Below are 13,504 nucleotides of genomic sequence, written 5' to 3'. Positions count from 1 at the left end.
GAAGTATGACGAGTGTAGCCCAGGAGTTTGGTATTACTCACAGCTTTGTTTCACACGCATGGAGAGCATTCCGAACCACTGGCACTGCTTCCCGAAGGAGAATAGGGTGTCGATCACGGTCAACTAAAGCAGCAGATCGCCGCTATATTGTGCAACAGGCAAACCGAGATTCACGGCAAACAGCGGGTGCAATTGCAACCACATTTAACAGAAATGCAAGTTACCCATTCTCACGCTCTACAGTGGCCAGTGGCACAGGACTGCTTTGGGGTGGTCTGCTTGCCAAACGACCATCACGTTGTGTTCCATTAACACCTGCGCATCGGCGGCACCGTTTGTGTTGCTGCCAAGAGCATCAGGTCTGGACCGACGAGGAGTGGGGTCGCATGCTCTTCTCAGATGAGAGCAGATTCAATCTGAGTAGTGATTCTAGTCGTACCCTCATCTGGCGAGAGGTAGGTACACGCAATGGACCCAGGAACATTATCGAACATGATCATTTTGGTGGTCCAGTTGTTATGGTGTGGTGAGGCATACTGTTGCATGGACCGACCGACCTCCAAACCTTTGAACGGGATATACTCATCGATCAACGTTATTGTGACAGTATACTCCTTCCACATGTGCGTCTTTTCAGGGGGTGAATTCGGCCCTGACTTCATTTTTATGGATGGCAGTGCACGACCGCATCGAACAGCTCAGGTGGAGGAGCTCTTGGAACAAGAAGATATTCGGCGAATGGACTGATCTGCCTGCTCCCCCGACCTAAATACCATCGATCACATGTGGAACATGTTGGGGAAACATATTTCAGCACGTCCATATGCAACCAGCGACCATCCAGTAGTTGTCAACCACGCTGGTGAAGGAATGAAACGCCCTACCACAAGAACTTCTTACCAATCTTATAGCCACCAAGGGAACACGTTACAAAGCAAGCATCGCTGACCGTGGTGATCACACGCCCTTTTAAGAACCATATCCCTTCTTTTGTGATGTCCAGAGGACCATCATGAGTCGCAGTGACTTACGTGTAATTTGTTGTCTCTGTATAAAAGTGTCATTACTTTTCGTCTCATCGCATACTTCTTCAATTGCCTACCGTACCATACTGTAGCAGTTCTTCCTGTGTATGGTTCAAGTTTTGCACAGCAGTGTGTTTTAGCACCATGTGTTGCATACCGGAATGGTTCGGTCACCTTCAACGAAGACCAGAAAATTATGTGGAGCTCAGCAGTAGAATGCCAGCCAGCTCTTGGCAGACCTAAATTAAGATGGCAAACCTGCATCAGGAATGACCTGAATAGTGCCAATGATGATGAATATAGAGTACAAGGTCGAAGTTACTAGAGAAGAGTTACCAGAAACTCCGACCCCTACCTGAGTGAGGTAAGACAAAGAAGAAGACTGAACTGAACTCGGTATGCAACTCCCTTTCATGCCAATCAAGTAGATAATGAAAGGCAGGACAACCGACCGTTCGATCCTATATCCTATGACGACTGGTTGGTAATTTCATTGGTTGAGTTTTCTTATCACTGGTAATTAATTAAGGGCGTATTAGCGTCTTTGCGACTTTCATTTTCGGATGTTGAGGGAAGGTAGGAAGTGAGATAGGGGTGCGGAGAGTTTGAAATGTGGTTGGGGCTAGCTACCAATGATCGGTACAATGTTTAAGAGGTGGGGCTACAGGACGTTCAACAGGAAGGAACCTGTCAGCCGTTCTGGCACGTTTCTGAGGATTACGAAGAGTGTGATATAATTTGTGGAGTATACAGTGTTTATGGGTATGGGTATGAGAGGAGTTCTGGGGTGGGGTGACTTGGGGTTAGCAGGAAGTTTTTAAGATGGAGATTCCAATTACAGAATGAGTTTGAGCGACTTGTTTGTTGCGGCAGGGGGTGGAGGGGGTTGCAGTTTGAGCCTTGGGAAAGGCGGGGGAGTTTGAGATTGTAATGGCTTTCTTTGTAGATACTGTTGTCTACAATAGGGTTCCATAATGGCCTTCTTGCAGAAAGGACAGGCAGGATGAGGAGCTGCGTGATTGCCAAGGTGTTTTGTATACTTCGCCTTCTCCCGTGCTACCGTACATAAGGTTGGTGGTGATGATTACCACATCTGCTGCAGCGGGTGTCATTTTTGCATTCTGCAGTTGAGTGTTACAGTTGTAGGCAATTATAGTACATAATAACTATTGTAGTACTAATTTCCCATTTTCATCTCATCTGTGTGTCATTTAATTGTATTGCAATAATGGCGTGCCATATGTAGAACGAAAACATGACACATAGGTTACTTTTAAACATACTCACAACTGTACGTACCCTAATCCACAGGCAGAATGTCACGCTCGCACGCAAGGCAGTAATTCAGATGTTGTATCACTAGTGTGGAATTATTAGAGGTGTATTCTAAGCAATGTAGTGAATGTCTAGGAAGGTACGACATAAAAATGTGGACATGTGAAAATGTACGCATAATTACATTGTGTCAAAAAGGATGATCAACAAGGGCAGTTGCTCGATGTGTGGGCCTTTCAAAGTGATGTGATTCGAACTTGCCTCGCACAGGTCGCCCAAGACCTACGACTACAGTCGTCGAATTTCAGCTCGGAATAATGATCGTCGGGCAGCCACAGGTCACCGTGTTGAGTTCAAACAATTTTCACGAGAACAAAACTTATTCTCAACGCCAACGGCGAGGTCCAGCTCACAGATTTAGACATCATGGGCCACCATACCGATAGGCTCAACATTATACAGAATAGTCTCTTAAGAATTGGCATAATGTCTTTTTCATTGATTAGTGTCAAACAAGCTTAATTCCTGATGATCGTAAGCAACGTGTTTGGAGGCAATTGGTTGGATATCACGTCTCAGATACACTGTCCAGCAGGTGCAGCAAGTTGGTGGTTCCTTGATGTTTTACACCACTCCTAGTTATTATATCGGGCGATGTCCTCCGACCCATAGTGACACCGTATCTTCAGCATTTTGGGGAATAATTTGTCTTAATGGAGTAGATGACCACAAATTTCATGAAGAGCAGCGGAAGAACAGGCCCAAATTTGTAATATCTGAGGAGCAGACAAAAATAAGGAGTGAACGAATGAAGAAGTTCTGGGAAGAAAATAGAAGAAGACTGGCCAAAAAGCATTAAGTTTCACGCGGACCACAATTGGCCAAATTCGGAAGCAAGAAGTAGAAGGACGATAGTGCGCGTATTCATCGTGCGATTTTCGTTAAAGACTTCCTTCGTGATCACGATATCGCTCGACGAGTGTGGCCGACTTGTCACCCGGATAGGAACCCTATTTAACAGTAGCGTAGTCAGGATCGGCCGATAGGAGGAAGGGGGAGGACTATATTTACTGAATAATGGTAGAACACAATGAAGGTGCTTGTGCATGTGTGATGCGCACATGTAAGACTTGTCATTTTACGGACACTCATACAAGCGAATTAAGTTGAAATTCAGATTGCAGTACCGGTACACTACAAAATGAAAATCCACAGCCTGTTTCCAGACATTCGACCGGGTCAGGAATGGAATGGATGAAGGCCCATCTAGCGGCGAGGATAGGACAATGTGCCGGCTGCCGAAGCCTGTCGCACTCCTCTGGGGCAACGATAAATAACTGACAGATGAAATGAAATGCTTATGGAGAGTATTGCTGGAATGAAAGATGACAGGGAAAACCGGAGTACCCGGAGAAAAACCTGTCCCACCTCCGCTTTGTCCAGCACAAATTTCACATGGAGTGACCGGGATTTGAACCACGGTATCCAGCGGTGAGTGGCCGACGCGCTGCCGCCTGAGCCACGGAGGCATGTTACACTACAAAATCTTACATTAAAATACGGAACAAGATCAAGGTCAACTGTTTTACAGAGAATGATATGTTCAGTTTACAATCTAAAAGCCGGCTTTCATGGCATTTTAGAAAATAGATTCAACAGATCCACTGGTTCTAGTCTCTGAAAGTTAATTCAGTTTACTGTTTATTAACAACTTCTGTTTATTTTCCTTTTGTAAAAATTCCATGTATGGGGGGGGGGGTGTTATAACCCTCAGGAATACACACTCGGCTACGCCTCTGCTATTGAACACGCCTGGAATAAATGAAAGACCCACCAACCACTCTGCGAGATCTACGCCCAATTACCATTGAGGAGTGGGACAATTTGGATCAACATTACCGTGATGAACTAGCGGGCAATATGCCAAGACGAATTCAGACATGCGTGAATACAAAGGGATGAGTTACTCGGTATTGTTTACGCAACTGACACAGAAAGTGTTCTTTTACATTACGAATACTAAGTTCACACGACGGAATTTCGAAACGAATCTTTATTTATTTATTTATTTATTTATTTATTTATTTATTTATTTATTTATTTATTTATTTATTTATTTATTTATTTATTTATTAAGTGGCGAAATTAGGGCTCATGCCCCTCTCTTACACTTAACCACATACAATTATTATTTTTATTTTTACAGTATTAATCTAAAATATCGTTGTAATCAATTACTGTGATAGAGATACGTGAGTCAGATAAGGAATTACAATAGTATAATTTTTTAATGTTACTACTGATGAGAAAAATTATGGGGTAAATAGAGTGGATAATAACAAAAAATATCAACTTATAACCTAAAGAATATATCTACAATTAGCTTAAAGGAAAACTTATTCAATCACAAGACTAAAATAAATTAACTGAATATTAGTATATTACAATCTGAGTATACTAAAATCGATGTTACTATGTTGTGTATTTCTACGAACAGTCATCACTTTAGTGTTTGTAGCATTCAATATTTTATTTCATACAGTAGTGAATTTACTTATTTTAAATGAAATGAATGTATAAACTATTTGATTCATCGTGACACAAATCCTCCATGTTTGATCAACGCATTAACTTGTTTTTCGTTCTTTATTTTTGTGTTCATATCTTGCTATGAAAGATATGACAGGTGCGTACATGCGATTATATTGTAACAAAACTTTAAAAATGAATGTTATTTGAAATAGTGAAAACTCCACTAAACTACTGGAGTAGTAAACATGGTCCTCTGGTCCTGGATTAGTGAAGGTAATACGAACTGTATGATATACTGTGATATACGTATCTGTTGGAAATGGATTAGCCTATACATTAATCAATATTGTGAGGGCGACAGATCATTTCATCTGGGAATGCAGGCTGCTTTACGTCGCACCGAGTCAGATAGTTCATATGGCGACGATGGGGTAGGAAAGAGCTAGGAGTGGGAAGGAATCGGTCGTGGCCTTAATTACGGTACAGTCCCAGCATTTGAATGAGGTAACAATGGGAAACCACGAAAAACCATTATCAGGGCCGCCGACACTGGGGTTCGAACCCACTATCTCCCGGATGCAAGCTCACAGCTGCGCGCCCCTAACTTCACGGCCAACTCGCCTGGTTGGAATGCAAAGACATCATATTTTGTGCGGATGGGTATGAAACCATGGGGCTGCAATCAGGTGCATAACCAATTCAACAAGATTAAGTTTGGTGTTCCTTGATTCCTGATCTCTCTGACTATCCGAGTTTACGTTATTCTTTCATTCGTAATCTGTTTACCCTCCAGGGTTGGTTTTTCCCTCGGACTCAGCGAGGGATCCCGCCTCTCAGGTCAGTGTCCTGGAGCGTGAGACATTGGGTCGGGGGGTACAGGTGGGGAGGATGACCAGTACCTCGCCCGGGCGGCCTCACTTGCTATGCTGAACAGGGGCCTTACGGGGGATGGGAAGATTGGAAGGAAGAGACAAGGAAGAGGGAAGGAAGTAGCCGTGGCCTTAAGTTAGGTACCATCCCGGCATTTGTCTGGAGGAGAAGTGGGAAACCACGGAAAACTACTTCCAGGATGGCTGACTTGGGAATCGAACCCACCTCTACTCAGTTGACCTTCCGAGGCTGAGTGGACCCCGTTCCAGCTCTCGTACCACTTTTCAAATTTCGTGGCAGAGGCGGGAATCGAACCCGAGCCTCCGGGAGTGGCAGCTAATCACAATAACCACTACACCACAGAGGCGGTCGTGAAAAGTAATTACAGAACATTAATGTGTCATTTTCCGTACACATTTGAGTACGGCAAGAAGGCAATTACGTCATGGTATAAAATAAATGATTTTACTACACACTTCATGTCCTGCTGTATTACATCACTTCCTTCACAAGTCGGCCGTAAACGTTTCAACTCATGCGCAAAACCTCACTTTCGGTTCCTGTGACGTAAGTCATTGTTGTGTTCCTCTAGACAACTCATAGCCTTCTACATATCATAGTCTTCTCCATGTGCTTGGAAAGATACGCAATTATGGTACATAATTCCAAACAGTTCATACTTATTATAACGTCGTAAAGGAAGAAATTAATACAATGCTAATGTACGTTGCACATAACTTTAATTCTTTATAATTTTTCTTTCCATTTAATAGATATTCATTTTTGTAATAGATAAAATTATGAAAGCCTATGCAACGTGTGTTTCGTGAAATATTTTGCTCTCACATTATTAAAGCCCGGATGGTGTAGTGGTTATTTGAAATAGAACGATTTTGTTCAGATTGTAGGATTCCAAGTATCACCTCTTCAGCCACCCGTTATTAACATTTTACGAATATCCTCGAGTTTCCAAAATGTTTAAAATTAAATATTTCTTTGCCGGCCAATCTTTGCGCCATTGAGTGTACATGCAACTCACTTCCATTAAGGGTGTACGTGAAAAGAGCTGCACCACCTCAAGATGAGGACACGAATTTATTCATGGAAAACAAAGTTCACTTCACTCACATGTTGCACAAATAACTATGAAGTGCCTCGAGAACTGATCCCTCAATATTGAGCTCAGAAGCCGTACATCTCATCAAGTGATGAAACAACTAGTCACATAAACATTTCCGAATACTATTAAATACAATATTATTTCAATATCATCTCTGTTTCTCACGAGAAAAATCGTTCTATTAAGTGCAGGTTTCGACAGGAATTTTGCTCCAAAAATAGAGTAATAAAATGAATAAATGCGTATTGATGGTTTCAGAATTAGCCTGTGTTATATAAATACTATAATAGCACATGAAATGTTGAATATCATTATGTAAAAGTAAAAGTAGATTGTTACCGCGTACCAATTGATTCTTATATGGTATATACAGTATGTTTTATGTATTAACATGATATCCTTAGTTAAATATAGCGACCCAAGTATTGCATTAGCATTAAACATGATGCAGAGGTCATTGCAAATTGTGGGCGTACTCACGCGACCTCTCACGTGATCAGTGGCAAATCGATCAAAATAAAAGGAAGTCCTTCTGTTACGATCTGTTAAAATACAGTATGCTGTTATATATACCGGGAATCTACCGTTCAATGCACGCCTCATTAGCCAGATGCTCAAATATTTACTTAAAACTTCCTCTAAAAATGCGTAGCGATTTAAACTTGTGGGACGGCTGTGAAGCTGTAAGGTGCCATTCGGGATATGGTGGTTTCGAATCCCAGTGTTGGTAGCTCTGAAGATGATTTTCCTCACTTGCCTATCATTGTATTCAACAAAAACTATGGCTGTACTTAACTGGGACTACCACCGCATCCTTCCTAGTCTTAGGTCTTTCCTCTCCCGTAGGATGACCAGGGGTGTATTTTGTACAAGAGACGACATGTTTTGCTAGAAAAAAATCATTCAGGTTAAAAGTGGATAAACATTCCAAAGAGCATAAAATGACTTTGCCGTGCGCGTAGAGGCGCGCGGCTGTGAGCTTGCATCCGGGAGATAGTATGTTCGAATCCCACTATCGGCAGCCCTGAAAATGGTTTGCCGTGGTTTCCCATTTTCACACCAGGCAAATGCTGGAGCTGTACCTTAATTAAGGCCACGGCCGCTTCCTTCCAACTCCTAGGCCTTTCCTATCCCATCGTCGCCATAAGACCTATCTGTGTCGGTGCGACGTAAAGCCCATAGCAAAAAAAAATGACTTTAGAAACACACTGTCGTCAATTGTTTACTGTGTTTTCCAAGCAATCCTTTTTTTACTGAATAGTCATACAGAATGGTGTCTAGTCATCTCGATCCTCGTATGAAACACGTGTTACCAGTAGCGGCGATTAGGGATTGGGGGGGAAGGGGCAGTCTTCCCCCCCACAATTTTTGGAAAAAATAATGCATTTTAATCCATTTTAGCCGTCTGAAACTAGGAATTATTAAGCAAAGTAATTTTTACAAGAACTGTTGTCTCTTCAGCTAATTATTTCCCTTATTTTCTTTAATTATTAACGAAATGATTAGCGGAAATATGCACAAAAATCGTTCGTCCCGTCTAACCGATTTGTATAGCGCCACTAGTGAAGACTTTGCATGTGCTGTGAGGAAGGGTAGCAGGGGTATATATATATTGCTAAGCTCATGGACACTGAAGTATGATTCACCCGCTTACTGCGCGCATTTCTCAATCTGGCGGTCTCTGTAGTGTGTGTTATTTTCTTAGCGTGTAGTCAAATACTAGATGATTTTAACTGTATAAACACGCCGTACTTCTTGTTAATCGTAATAAATGTGTAATATTGTTCCTTTCGCTAACGTTTTATTTATAATCTAAAATAAACTATTATTACCGCACTTAAACTGGTAAACTGTAAACATTTTCTTCTCTATCGAAATTCACTCAGAGAGCATTAAAAAAATTCGCATTTTGTAGCTTTTTTCTTCAGTTTTGAATAATAATAATAACAGTGTTGTTGGCTTTACGTCCCACTAACAATTTTACGGTTATTGGAGGCGCCGAGGTGCCGAAATTTAGTCCGACAGGAATTCTTTTACGTGCCACTAAATCTGCCAACAATAGGCTGACGTATTTGAACACCTTCAAATACTACCGGACTGAGCCAGGAACGAACCTGCCAAGTGGAAGTCAGAAGGCCAGACACTCAACACGTCTTCAGTTTTGATGTATAACCCCCTCCTGTCTGCTATATCCCACAAACCCGGGTACCGTACTGTTTGTTGTCTGTATATATATATATATATATATATATATATTTTTTTTTTTTGCCCCCGCACTTTTAATTCCCAATAGCTGCTACTGCGTGTTCCTACTGAAAACTGAATTGTATACAAACATGGGAGAACCGAGATCGATAGCTGCAGTCGCTTAAGTGCGGCCAGTATCCAGTATTCGGGAGATAGTAGGTTCGAACCCCACTGTCGGCAGCCCTGAAGATGGTTTTCCATAGTTTCCCATTTTTACACCAGGCAAATGCTGGGACTGCACCTTAATTAAAGCCACGGCTTCTTCCTTCCTACTCCGAGCCCCTTCCTGTCCCATCGTCAACATAAGACCTATCTGTGTCGGTGCGACGTAATGCAACTTGCAAAAAAAAAAAAAAATTGATTACCTTTATTTTGCCTTTTTAGGATTGAGCTCTATTTGTTTACAACGTCTATAAATTAACAGACTATTAATTTGCTAAATTAACCAAGATTTTTAGTATTTTCTTTTGTATTCTAAAATACTCTCACATCAAGCGTGACAAGTACGCCGGTTTGTGTATGATTGCAAAACGTTTGTAGGAGGCGTTCGGTAGAACTCGTACCTTTAATCCTATGGAATAATTGTGATGCTTTGAAGCGTACGGGTCGGGAGCGTCTTTCTAATTGGTTTGAAACGCGTTCTCTCCCGCGGGGAATCTCAGGTCTTGCTAGTCAGTGAGTGAGGAAAAAGTCAGAAACGGCAAGGATACAAGAAGTGGTTGGTTTAATTTTTAAGAGATGGGAAACGTTTCTCCGTGTTTTGCTTTTACTTCAACATCTTTCTTGTCTCGTTATTCCCTCTCGATACAGATATTTATTATTGATGACAATGCTTGTTGTTTAAAAGGGCCTAACATCTAGATTATCGGCCCCATATTTATTATTATTATTATTATTATTATTATTATTATTATTATTATTATTATTATTTCCGGCTTCATGGTTGAATGATCAGCGTGCTGATTCATAGGGTGTTGGGTTGGATTCCCAGATGTAACTGGGATTTTAACTGTTTATGGTTAATTCTTCTTGCTTGGGGATTAGATCTTCTTCAAAATACACTTATCTTCTTCACCTACATAAAACACACCACACTACCAGTCACCACAGAAAAATTCAATAGTGAATAGGTTTAGCGTCAGGAAGAGCAACTAGCCATAAGATTGGTCTGTACCAATAGCAGGTGCCAACCGCAATAAACTGGGAGACCAATAATAATAATAATAATAATAATAATAATAATAATAATAATAATAATAATAATAATAATAACATATAAGCAATGTGGAAGTTTTAATATAATGAAAGGGATAAATACGCCTCACAGTAATATCCAGAGGAAGAAAACACAATTTTTGACTACTCGTTCAGGCACAAACATAGGCCTATTTACTGAAATGTTGTGGGTAAGACATGAATAGGGAGATCACAGAAAATTAACTTTACCGAGCGAGTTGGCTATGCGATTCGGTTCACGTAACTGTGAGCTTGCATTTGGGAGATAATGGGTTCGAATCTTCGGTCGGCAGCCCAGAAGATGGTTTTCCAGGGTTCCTCAATTTCACGCCAGGCAAATACTGCAGCTTTACTGTAAATTAAGGCCACACTCTCTTCCTTCACAATCCTAGCGCTGCCTTATTCCATCGTCTCCATAAAACCTCTCACTGTCGGTGGGACGGAAAATAAATTAAATCAATAATAAAAAAGATAGAAGGCAGTTAGGTTTAGGAAAGGTTATTCCAGTGAGGTTCAACTTAGAGGATTCCAGCAAGATGTAGCAGATGTTCTAGGCTCAGGAGGTCAAATGGACTGTATCACTATTGACCCATCCATGGCTTTTGATAGGGAGGATTATGGGAGACTACTGATGCAAATGAAGGCTATTGGACTGGACAAAAGAGTGGTTGAATGTGTGGCTAAATTTCTAGAAAACTGTACTAAGATAATTAGAGTAAGTGAAGCATATTCTGATCCTTTAATGCTTAAGAACGGGTCCCGCAAGACTGTATTGCTGGATCTTTATGTTTTCTTATATCTTATATAAATGATATGTGTAAAGAACTGGAATCACAGGTAAGACTTTTAGCGGATAATGTAATACTGCATAAAGTAGCCTAAATAAATTATAATATTGTGAGCGAGTACTTACAGTAATAATGTTATTGGCTTATCGTCCCACTAACTACTTTTCGGTTTTCGAAGACGCCGAGGTGGCGGAATTTAGTCCCGCAGAAGTTTTTTTACGTGCCAGTAAATCTACCGACACGAGACTGACATATTTGAGCACCCTCAAATAACACCGGACTGAGCCAGGATCGAATCTGCCAAAATGTGGTCAGAAAGCCAGCGCCTCAACCGTCTGAGCCACTCAGCCCGGCGAGTACTTAAAGACCTCAACAATGTTGAGAGAAGAGCAGCAGACCATGGTATGATGACAAACGGGTTGAAAAGCCAGGTTTAAAGTTTTACCAAGGGAAGATGTCTTCTCAGTTTTAATTACAGTGTTTATGGCGTGATACTCCTTCATAGGAATCATTGCAGGTACTTAGATGTTAATATAACGTAACATTTTTCATGGGGGGTAAGCACATTAAGGATACTTTCAACATCTGTGGTAATAAGTGTAGAATAATTGTGCTTAACATTTTTTAGGATGCTGTGACACATTCACTGACCAACCGGCACGTAATTTCTCCTCAGCTACGTGTTCGCCACCGTAAGTGTTGTAAAGTAAATGCACAGCATTGGATGCTGTACAGCAAGTGTTCTACAAAGCCTACAAATATCTGATATTACAACCTCTAACAATTTCTATATAAACTTGTGTTAAAATCTGTTAAAACTTTATTTGATCTCTTGAATCTACAACTCATGACCAAAAATTTAGTTTGCCTCCTGTTCCTGCTATTTTGATGATTAAGTTAGCAAGTGATATATCCAAATTTTTATTTTAAAATTCTGATGATGATGATGATGATGATGGTGATGATGATGATGATGATGATGAGGATGATGGTGATTATTGTCATTGTTACGGGGTTACCCGTGGAACAGCAGAGGTGAAAGAAGGTGCGGGCTGGAATGGGTCTAACTACAAAACCAAGAAATGAATTAAAATTTCATTAAAGGTTATATTTTCAAAACAACCAAACTTATTTGATATAGAATTTCCAACTTTAACCAATAACAACAAGTAAAAAGGTACCAGTAACAAAATTTAAGTCTAGGAACGACAAAATTTGGTGGTATAACAGAACTTAGGCTTCAGGCCTTCACTTTACATTTCCTGGGCTCTCAGCTCCCAAACACATATTTACCAAAGGGCAGAAAACCCCTAATAACATGTAGCACTTGCTCCCACCTTCAAATCTCAAGCCTCTCTGAGGCACTTTTACCACAAATCAAAGAGCTAACCCGCTCTCAATTTTCTGAGCCTATCAAAGGCAACAACCAACATTACTATCAACTTCTCTCAAGGCACATCTACAAAGAAACAGGGGTATCTTGTACCCAACCCACTGGGCCTTCGTTGAAAAAGAATAGGATAAGTAAATGGCCCAAAATGCAAAGCAGAGTGGACGCGTGTACTTGCACTCCTACATGAACACTTGTTAAAACCTAAAGGGGTACTAGGCCGATTAACCAGGGGCTATTCCCACACTAGGGAGGTGACTCGTATAAGAAAATTTTAATACATTAAGAGTAGAAAATCGGTTATGAAAACGTAGTCACCTCAAATAAAAAATGAAGGGGAGCTCGAGAGGGTAAAGCACTCTCTATCCCCGATTTACAGTTAAAGTAATAAGAAAATTTTACATAAGCCGGCACTAAGTTACATTTTTAGACAGGTAGGTTACATTGAAAAGGTTTCGGGCCTTCTCCGAGGGTTAAACTGCTGAGTTAGCAAGAAATAAAGATGTTAAACGGCCATTACCTTTGTTGAAGAGCAGCTGCCCGAAGGAAGAGGCGCTACCCGCCCCCTGCTATGCTTCCATACACTAAGCTAGATGTTGTTGAAGTGGCGACGAGCCGTGAAAATCAGCAGTTTTTAAAGCCTCAGGGAAAGTTCGAGACCTTTCATGAATAAAACAGCCACACCCACTACATTTTCTTGGTCGCTTAAAATTACACATCAAAATCGAAGAAGAAATCTATGATTGGTTAGAAATTAATTGCAGAAATTACTGATTGGCTAAGTTCAAAACTGGCGGAAAGAAAATCTTTATATTGCCAACCCACAAATGAAAGAACGAAATTTAGTTATGGGAAAACTTATGAGTATAAAATATCTTCAAGAAAAGTTCCTTCACTTCGCACCAGGGTGCATGATCATAGTTTTTGGTAGAGACATCTGTGAGAGAATGTCCACACTTCTTGATAATTAGTAAACAAAAACAGTTCGAAATTAACACAGTGACATCTTCTCAGAAACGGT

Source organism: Anabrus simplex, chromosome 8 (assembly GCF_040414725.1).
Source record: "Anabrus simplex isolate iqAnaSimp1 chromosome 8, ASM4041472v1, whole genome shotgun sequence".
NCBI classification, from domain to species: Eukaryota; Metazoa; Arthropoda; class Insecta; order Orthoptera; family Tettigoniidae; genus Anabrus; species Anabrus simplex.
This window is presented reverse-complemented; position numbering follows the sequence as displayed.